The 11165-nt window shown below is 34.3% G+C and overlaps 1 long non-coding RNA gene across 1 annotated transcript; it reads left to right on the forward strand.

Annotated features, from left to right (window-relative positions):
* Positions 1-1453: 1453 nt before the first annotated feature.
* LOC113097102 (uncharacterized) lies at positions 1454-2977 on the forward strand. The gene is made up of 3 exons (XR_003288773.1): positions 1454-1482; positions 2758-2831; positions 2959-2977. It is a non-coding gene; the product is annotated as an uncharacterized LOC113097102 (long non-coding RNA).
* Positions 2978-11165: the final 8188 nt, after the last annotated feature.

Genomic DNA, 11165 nt, shown 5'->3' on the forward strand with positions numbered 1-11165 from the left:
TTGTGAGTTCTAGTCTCGGGCCGGATGGAATTGTGGGTGGGGGAATAGTGCATGAACAGCTCTCTCTCCACCTTCAATACCACGACTTAGGTGCCCTTGAGCAAGGCATCGAACCCCCAACTGCTCGCCGGGCGCCGCAGCATAAATGGCTGCCCACTCCTCCGGGTGTGTGCTCACAGTGTGTGTGTTCACTGCTCTGTGTGTGTGCATTTCGGATGGGTTAAATACAGAGCACAAATTCTGAGTATGGGTCACCATACTTGGCTGAATGTCACTTTCACTTTCACTGTTCTTCTCACATGTGCGAATGCAATTTAACAGTCAGCCAAACTCCATCCATAAAGTACAGAAGAGTCAGGATTCATCTTAGTCTTTGTCGTTTTAATAAGATGCCATTGAGGTGTAAATTATGAATTAAGAGTAAAAATGTAAAAACAGTAAACAAACAATAATCAGAATAATTATAAAACAACCAAAGAATATGCATACAAGCAGATCTGACTTATTTCTGAAAAAAGGCTCAAATGTTATCAATGTACTCAATTTACTTAATGAGATTACCAGATAACAAAAAATAGCAGCAAATACTAATATTAACTGGTATTGCGAACTTATTTTAGCAAATTAGAATGAAATCAACACATTGAGTGGCATATCAAATAAAGGCTAGGCTAACAGCTAGAGGCTATTACTAAAATTACATCAAATCAAAGCTCTGAAAGGATTTTATCACAAATATGTGCAAATATATATAATCAATTATGATATAAAGAATAATTAACTTACAGATTATGCTTTTACAAACACAAATCAAAGGATGGCATCCAAAGATTGAGGAGAAACTGTATGATTGTATGAGAAATGTGCTGTACTCTGAACTCACTTTGCATAGAACTACCACTAGCCGTCGTCAAACCTATAAAAGTGACAAACTTGGAGCAGAACATGCATTTTTATTTATTTATTTATAAACAAAATAATTAACTATTATAATGGTCACTGTATCTTTTGGTCAATAGATTTTTATTTAATATTGAAATTAGAACAATAGAAAAAGTTTTTTTCTTAAAAAAAACAACAACAAAAAACAAGAATTTGGCTTAATGTTTTTTTAAGTGTGTGCAAGACAGGGGCGTAACTTGAAAGAGGCATAACTTGAACTTGTCCAAATCACACAGAACCACGCGAGATGTCAAAACGATAAGTTGTTGGCAATATGGCCGCTTTAAACAGGGCACAGAGTAGAATATTGATTACGTTTTTAAGGAAAGCAGGGGTTTTAGGCAGGATTTGATTCATGATGTGTGTATGGATATTAATGTTAGGGGACAATGTGAGTGATGTGTACATTTTAGTAGGAAAACCTATTATCTGATCCAAACTCCAGAACAGAAGGGGGCGGTAATGCACCAATAAACTGGATGCCAACCACCATTAAACTGGAAAGAATATAAATATGACCGCTTGCTGTGAGAGACAACGGTGAGAATATATATTTTTTCACAAAATAATTCTTTAAATTGAAGTGTATGTCATTTTCATAAAGTGGTATCGTTTTTGGAGTTAAAAATAAATTAAAACTAAAGTGTAAAGTAAGCAACATATAAGCAAAATGTGTAAAGAGGCTATCCCCTGGTTTTACAGACAAGGCTAGTCAAGATTTATTGAACTATGGCCTAATCCTGGCTTAATCTAAATCCTATCTGTGACCCACACAATATATCATATTTGTGATTATGCTGTATAAACACATTTTATAATGCACATGGGAGCTCCATTCACGTCTCAAAAGTGGATTTACATAAACCGTATACATCTTGAAGATGATTACTAAATGTATAATTATCATCTGACAGGATAATGTTTGACAAGTATTTCAGATGATCACATCTAACAGACATGAAACAGTGATGTGTGTGAGCTATTATGTAGAATGCATTCACTGTTGACAACACTGCTTTATATGAGTCATGTACACAAACAAATCTAGATAAAGTAACTAAACATAAGTTATCTATTTTATTTGTCCATTTTCAATATAGGACAATATCGACAAAATTAGATATGATAAAAATCTGTAGGATATTGTGCATTGCAAAACATCTGCTACAGTCATTAATATTGAACTAATAGCATAGATTAGACTCCAGATAAAACCAGTTGATCAGGTCTTTACATGAGAACATTTTTACCACCAGCAAGTAACCAACATCACCTGGTGACATTTTTCTCTGAACTGTTTTTGCCGTAACTATTGTAGTACAGCAGTTAAATGATCTGTAACACTGAAACGACTCATACTGCCTAAGTACTGATCACCATAATGTTGATGTCAAACTTAACTTTATTTATTATTTTCAATAAACCTTCAACACCTCTGTTAATCTCAATAATAACTTTTTTACATTTATGACAGAAATAAAGTCAATCTTGTTTATAATATGTGAAGTTGGTAATACTGTTTTTGGAGCTATTTATGCTAGAGTTTGACACCAAACAGAGGTTGGGTTTTCACTTTCAACCAACATTTGACTTTTGAGCAATGTCAGCCCACATCTAGTGTGATGGGAAGCTTTATTAGAATGTTAGAGAATAATGTTGTAACAATGTTATCAATGGACATTTTTAGAATGTTTTAGAGAATGTTATCCTAACTTTTAACGTAACATTGTGGGAACTGAAATAAAACTAGCAGCTGAAAACATTCCTAGAACATTAAAAATTTCAAGGTGGGTGTCTCTTGTCTGGATGTTACAGGGACAGGTGAGACGCACGTGTGTTTATCTGCTGCAGAGAGACTGATGAAGAAATGATGCCATCAAAGGATTTGTGTGAGTACAGTACAGAAATCAATTAAACCTCTTTTAAATCTTAAACTGTAGTTTATTTTAATTAGTGTAATTTTAAATAACTATTGCAGCACTTTTCTTATTCTTGTTTTCTGTGCATTTGCTGCAGATCTTTTGTGGTGGAGCAGGACATGCAAGGAAAGGTGCATTTGTGAAAAAAGGGAAAACCTGAAACAAAAGGATAAAATAAGATAATTTTGTTACTTCTAAAACAGAGATCAGATGACATTGTGCTGTTAAAATTACTTTTTGTATTGTGTGTGTGTATTTTTGCAGGATCTAAAATGTATGCAGAGGTGGATACTCCAGGGGTCAGAAAGTAAAAGTCCTGCCACATTTTTGCTCCACCCATGAACTCAGCAGCTGATTTCACCAGAGGAGGAAACAAGTCATTCCTTCCAAGTCACAAACTAGTCTCAACTCAAATCCCAAGTCCTCAAAGAGTTAAAGTCAATGAGATAATTAAGAGACTAATTAAATGATGATTGTGCATTGGTGATGAACACCTGCTGTTATTGTGCATTACAGAGGATCAGATGCTGATGTTTTATTGGTTAAAATTATGCCACCATCATGGAGATCAGTGTTTGCTTCAGTTGGGCTCTTGATCTTTGGTTTCTTATGTTAGATATTTATCTGTAAAAGTACATGTGTGTTATAAAGCAGTGATATCAGTGCTGTGCAGAAAACCGTTACTAGCTGGTTTTTACATGATGAAGTAATTATTAGGCATCAGCCTGTTTATTTCCAAAACAATTTTATGTATTTATTATTAAAAAATGTTCAGTTTTTAAATAACCTACCTTGTGGAACCGTTGGTTTAATCACTATAATGAATACATTTCCAAATGTATGTAATAAATATACATTTTTGAAATCTTTTCCTAATAAGACGCACAGACATCATGACCCAGCATATGAATCTCAACAATGGTGACAATCAACAAAACGCTTCAAGCTGAAGTGCATGCTGGGTAACACCATAGTAAAAACTCCGATTATGCACTGTACCATGTATAATTATTGTAACCACTGTTGAGGATCATATGATAAGTGCTCATGTCTAAAATCCTGAGCGTGTGCAATTTTTTTCCCCCAATATTTAAGCATTACAATAATATTTAATAGGACTTTTTTGTAGTTCAGTAATAGCTGAACATAATTTAACAAACCAAAGAGAGACACCTTCATGAAGTTAATGAAAATGTTTTATTTCAATTCAATTCAATTTTCTACTTCAAGCTTTTAATTCAGCAATGTGTAAATGTTTACTACGTAACACAACCGCAAGTGTTTAAAAGCAAATTACTTTGAATTATTAAAAGGGTCAAGAGCCCAACTAAAGCAAACACTGATCTCCATGATGGTGGACTCATCACAATTATGGGGACAAAGTTTTTTTTTTTCTTTTTTTCTTCCAGTTGATTTCATCCAAGGCTGTGCTTAAAGTCAATTGTAGTTCTTGTGTTTCTCTTTTCTTCAGTGATGTTGATTTTTAACAGCAGGTGGTCATCACTAATGCAGAATTATCATTTAATTACTCACTTAATTATCTCATTGACTTTAACTCTTTGAGGGCTTGGGATTTAACTTGAGACTTGTTTGTGACTTGAAAGGAATGACTTGGTTCCTCCTCTGGTGAAATCAGCTGCTGGGTTCATGGGTGGAATAAACATATAGCAGGACTTTTACTTTCTGACCCCTGGACTATCCACCTCTGAATGTATGCAGACTGGTGTGTGTTGTGAGGATGGAGAAATGGTCCAGTGACACAGATGAGACACTCCATCACTCCACCTTGCCATTACTGTCTCTTCTGAGCCGTGTGTTGCTGTGGTCTCTTCATCCTCAGTGACCCCAGAGCAGTGAGAGGATCTAGAGAAAGACCAAAAGAGCTTTTATCTGAAGTGATTGACAGTGATTGAAAGGAGAAGATCAATATAATTTGTTGGTTGGCATTTATCATTATTACTGCATGTAAGTGTTGGGCTGGGCAAAAGATGCAATTTATTATGGGGTAATGTTAGTTTTTAAGTAATAATACCTACATTTTTAGACTATAAAATCAACAGACTTCTCCAAACGTGAGATCTTCCGAGTCGCTGAGGGAAATTGTACTGGACTGTTGAGTTAGTGTTGCTGTGAGGTGTTAGTGCACCTGTCCCTTTTTTATTTTTATTGTCAAACTTATTACATAAAAGATCAGGGTAAGATAGTTGTATCTAACAATGAGCAATCATAATGCCATAAAACAGAAAATACAAATGTCATGTTTTCATCATAGTATGAGATTACACAAATATTCAAGAGATAATGATTTTGGATTTTCTTAATAAAAAAATGAATAAAGGATAAAACTTGATCACATTAGTGGATTTAAAAATATAAAAACTTACATTAACAGCAGAGGTGGGTAATCCAGGGACCAAAGAGTAAAGTCCTGCCATATATTTGCTACACCCATGAACTCAGCAGCCAATTTAATTCTTCCAAGTCACAAACTAGTCTTGAGTCAAATCTTAAGTCCTCAAAGAGTTAAAGTTAATGAGATTATTAAGTGACTAATTAAATGAAGATTGTGCATTAGTGATGAACGCCTGCTGTTAACAATCAACATCACTGAAGAAAAGAGAAACACAACAACTACAACTGACTCTAAGCACAGCCTTGGATGAAATCAACTGGAAGAAAAAAAAAACTGTGCCACCATAATTGTGGTGAGTATTTGCGTCAGTGGAGCTCTTGAGCCTTTAAGCAATTTTTTATAAATCTGCTTCTAGAAATTACATTATTGTTGTACAGTACACATTTGTGCAATGTCTATTCAAATGTTGATCTAGCAGGTAACTTATACTTTTGATGAATATATGATCTCTTTTTTGAAGTTTCTTGATTGTAATTTTAAATAAGTGAAATCATGGTTCAGTGGTTATAGAGGATTGCTGTCTGTTCACTGCTCTGTGTGTGCAATTTGGATGGGTTAAATGCAGAGTATGAGTTTGGGTCACCATACCTAACTGTATGTCACTTTCACAAAAAAGAGAGAAATCTCACTACGTAAATGCGACCATAACGCTTCAATTGTAAGGAATAATAATAAAAAAAAAAAAAAACGCAGTTTGGGATTAGGCTATGATGGGTCATGCGCAAAAGATGCAGCTCTGAGAGCCAATGCTCTTTGTTGATTGTCACCATTATAGAGATTCATATGCTGATTCTTGATATCTGTGTGTGTCTAAAAAGCAATTCAGAAATTCTCTCACTGTACATATTAAAGGGGGGGTTAAATGCTCGTTTTCACTCAATATCCTGTTAATCTTAAGTACCTATAGAGTAGTACTGCATCCTTCATAACTCCAAAAAGTCTTTAGTTTTATTATATTCATAAGAGAAAGATGGTCTGTACCGATTTTTCCCGGAAAAACACGACCGACTGGAGGTGTGATGTGTGGGCGGAGCTAAAGAATCACAAGCGCCAGTAGACTTTTGCGTTGAGAGCGTTTGGAAGCTGTGACATTACCGTGAGGAAAAAAACATCCAAAACAAACCATCGCTAACAGTCAGATTCAGCGTATATTTATGATCCATAATCAGATCCAGAGGCTGAAATTTAACAAGAGCAGCATCAGCAACGACGTCTCTATGTGGTATGTACTGAAACTGTATACATTTGCTTAGCGGTTTTGGAAAATGACTAAGTTCCACTTTGTCGTTTTTTTTTTTTTTATTTAAGCTGTACATGTGGAAAGTGCAGTTTGATGACAACATCGCATGTTGTTTACTTGATGTGCTTACGCGCCGATAGCTAAGTTAAAAACACAGAGATATTTGAAGCAGTTTTACTCACCGCATGCGGTTCCAACACACAAACCTTTTTCGTTGGGACTGCATTATCCTTAAGAAATAAACGATGTGCAAATCCGGCGTCAAACTGGGCCTTGTTTGTAAAACAAGCATCTTTGAAATGCAGGGAACAAACACAAACACTTGCACAACTCCGTTGATGCTCTTTAAAAATAAACTCCATCCACTGGTCTCTTAATGCTGTTTTTTTTTTTTGGTAATCTGTGCAGGGTTGTCTTGCCCTGGCAACCAAAAACACACATCTTTTGTGACATTTCGCGACGCTCTCGCTCTGATCAGTGAATGTCTGTGCTCTCAGTGCTCTGCTATACGGGAGCGCACGCTCTTCCGGCAGAAGTGCCCTTAGGACCCATATAAGGAAATTCCGCTCCATCTAACGTCACACAGACCCATACTCGAAAAAAAACTTTCCGAAACTTGTGACAAACCGTTTTTTAACAGTGTAAAAAACTCAGTATACATGAAATAGCATTTCACCCCCCCTTTAAAATATATATTTTTTTTGTGTATGCTGTAGTTTCACTGGGATTATTCAAAACACGTGAAAAGAAGAACATTATTTGACATAGAATTAAACTGGCTCATTGTGACTATATGTACTCCACAACATCATATACAGAGAGATATCTGACACATCAAGTCAAGGGTCAAGAACACAACTAATTCAAACACTGATGTCCATGATTGTGGCATCATTTTAACCAATAAAACATCAACATCTGATCCTCTGTATTTCTCAATAACAGCAGGTGTTAATCTTTAATGCACAGTCATCATTTAATTAGTTACTTAATTATCTCATTAACTTGAACTCTTTGAGGACTTCGGATTTGACTTGAAACTCGTTTGTGACTTCACTGTTAAACCCGACAAGTTAACTTAACTCAAATCGTTTGAGTAAACCATTTGCCTTGACTGTAATACCCGACAAGTAAACTTAACTCAAACGGTTTGAGTAAACAGGTATCCTTAAGTTATGTTAACTCAAACCATTTGAGGAAACCGATTACCTTAAACCATTTAAGGTGTAAAAACTAACAGTTATGAGTACTCTGAACTTAATTCAGTTGAGTTCACTGAAAAGATATACATTGCAATTAAGTGATTAACTGAGTGATAATTGTTAATTAGTGATGAACAGCTGCTGTTAACAAACAGAATCACTGAAGAAAAGAGAAACACAAGAACTACTACAACTGACTTCAGACACAGCCTTACACTGTAAAAAATTGCTGTAGTTTCTACAGCAAAATTTTACAGAATTTTACTGTATAAACATTTTACAAGATGCAGCTGTAATTCGCAATGCATTATGGGTCAAATAAGGTTTTACAGTTGTTAACAGTATATTTCCACGTCAACTGTAATTTATTTACAAGAAGCAGGTGTTTCCTACACTAATTTACTGTAGTGTGGCATTATGGGATTGCGCGCGCATCATTCAAATTCAGAAACCCAGCCGACTGGAGCAGCCCGAGAACGATTGAAGATAAGAGGCTTTATTCATAATTCCTGGTAAGTTCACTTAATTATACTTAAATATAAAAGGTTATATTTCTTAAGTTAATGTATAAGCGATTTCATGTCACAATAGCCTCCTATCCTGACATTAAGTGGCCTTGGTAACTTCTGTGCAGTAAACTGGGAATTGCTATCATAGCATAGTTATGCCAAATGTTCGATTTTTGGAAGTAAAATGTTCTTATTCAAGTTTATTTGTATAGCGCTTTTTACAAAACAAATCGAGAGAGCATTTAAAAGTAGTGTTTACCTAATGCGAACGATTGTCATAGTAACTAACGTTAATATCTATCTAAATAACTGACGAAGAGCAACATTTGAAATTTCATTCGTTTATATGTGTTCAACTATCCCATACTGACTCGACGCCTTACTATAATAAGTGAAATATCTTTATATGCCCGACTGGACAAGTTAACCTGATTAAAAAAGAAAAGAAAAAAAAGACTGAGGAAGCTTCGAAACGCGAGACTGATTCTGATTATATTAACGTTTCATTCAACATCAAAACAGGCTTAACCGCACACATAAACTCACAGAAAATACATGAGGTAAATGTTCAACTGTTGAGTTTATTTAGAACATATGACGAAGCATCACAAGTGAGCTGTTTTGCTGAGTATCACGATTGCAAATACATACTTCAATAAACAATTAGTTAACAAGTTACTTACTTTTTTAGACACAATATTAACTGTTGTTGTATTTCACCAACGAATATAGTTCCAAACAGACCAAAGCAAAACTATTTTGCTCATTCTCAAATCAAAACTCTCCAAACTTGAGCTAAATGATTCATCTTTTTGAACGAATCGGTTCAATGAATGACTCAGTTGATTCACTCATTAAGTTATTTACTGCCACCTAATGGCGGATTAGTTTCAGGTTTAATAAGCAGCATTGCATTTTTCCAACATTTATTAATTGTATTTTCAAATTTCATATAATTTTGCACTGTTAATTATTTAATTTGATTGGTGGTACAGTTCTACAATGTAATATTACAATTTATAATTATAAATTATATAATTTATAATAGTTTGTTTATTCTAATATATATGCCTTTTTGGTGGTTAATTTTGGTCTCATTTACAGTACATAATGCTTTAAAGAAATCACAAGATCATTTTCTTTATGTCTTTTAGGTGCAAAGAATAGCAGCTGATGTGAAGAAATGTTCAATGCTTCAAGACTCTGAAGCTGATTTTATTAGGTAATATAATAATTATTTAAATAATTTGATAAACTTGTAATTTAGATTACATTTTATATTGAAATACTGCATTGTAGGTTACATTATTGCTTAAATATATTCATTTCAGGTCCACCCAGTGGCGTTTGACTATTTGAGGGTCAGATGGTTGTGAATTCATACCTCAACATTGTGCATCCCGGGAGCAGGCATCTTTTGCACACTTGAATTTTTTCAAAGGTAACAAGTTTTACTTAAGTAATTTCATTCGCGAAAAAGGTTACTTATTCAAAATGAAATGTAGTCATTCCTCACTGTTAACTGTTAATGTCGTTCCAAACCTGTAAAAGCTTTGTTCATCTTCGGAACACAATTTTAGATATTTCAGATGAGAACCGGGAGGCTTGCGTCTGTCCCACTGACAGCCAAACAATTAACAATGTCTAAGCCCAGAAAAGTATGAAAAGGATTGTCAGAATAGTCCGTCTGCCATCAGTGGTTCAACTGTAATTTTACGAAGCTACAAGAATATTTTTTTTTTATGCAAAGAAAACAAAAAGAACAACTTTATTCAACAAAGTCGTTATCATAGCTGTTTTTGTTCAAATCAAAGCGTAAATAAACATAGAAAGCGTGTCCATGTGACCCATCTGACACAGAACAGGCTATGTAGTGTGTGTCCAACAGATACTCTCCAAAAATGGCACTACACTGACACAGAGGAGACTAATTATTGAATAAATTGTTATTGTTGTTTTCTTTGCATACAAAAAGTATTAATAACGTTACTGTTGAACCACTGATGGACTATTCTGATGATGTCTTTCATACTGTTCTGGGCCTTGACAGTGGTATTTACTGGAGAGTCTATGGGACAGTCACAATCCTCCCAGTTGCATCCAAAATATCTTGAATTGTGTTCCGAAGACGAACGAAGCTTTTAGGGTTTGGATCGACATGGAGGTAAGTGATTAATGGCAAGATTTTCTTTTTGGGGTGGAGTAACCTTTTAAGTACTGGTAAATGCTGATTGTATTGTATAAGTGGCATTTTTACATTTATTTTATTGAGCTAGTTTCATTCGATACTTAACTTTATCCTGATGCTTTTGCATGTTTTTATGTGCAGATGTTTTCTTGGAATCACAACACTCCCTGGATACAAGACGGACACATAGAGGCAAAACAAGTGCAAAGGTCTCAGAGAAGAGGGACAACCCTCATGTGTGTGCTCATCTCAGAAAGTTGATGGACTTTCAGTATGTATTTATTAAATTGTCTTTTGCTGAAATATTCTTAATTTAATAGCTCAAACAACAGAATTTGTGGTTTAATGTTGATTCAAGCATTTTATTTGAATCCTTTTCTTTAAAAACATTTATTTTTAACATTTTTAAATGTTTACAAAAATTATACAAATTCTGTTGATTGACCTTCATTTTTAATGAAAAGTTAATGTTCTACTCTGAATATGGCTTTTTTAAAACAGTTATTTTCTGATGCTATGCTATTTTTATGATAATATTTAACTGTTGAAAGACTGAAAATTTTATTTTACCAGTAAAAGCCTTGCAATGTCTTTCTGCCAGTTTTAATAAATACTTATTTGCATCATCATTGACTTGTTTTTTATTCATTTGTAAATATATTAAGATAGAGCCCATGATAATGCATTTATATCAGTATTTTATAGTTTACTGTTAAAATTATTTTTTAAAGCAGTTTCATTGTAAAATTATT

This window comes from Carassius auratus, unplaced genomic scaffold (genome assembly GCF_003368295.1).
Source record: "Carassius auratus strain Wakin unplaced genomic scaffold, ASM336829v1 scaf_tig00216111, whole genome shotgun sequence".
In the NCBI taxonomy this organism is placed as follows: domain Eukaryota; kingdom Metazoa; phylum Chordata; class Actinopteri; order Cypriniformes; family Cyprinidae; genus Carassius; species Carassius auratus.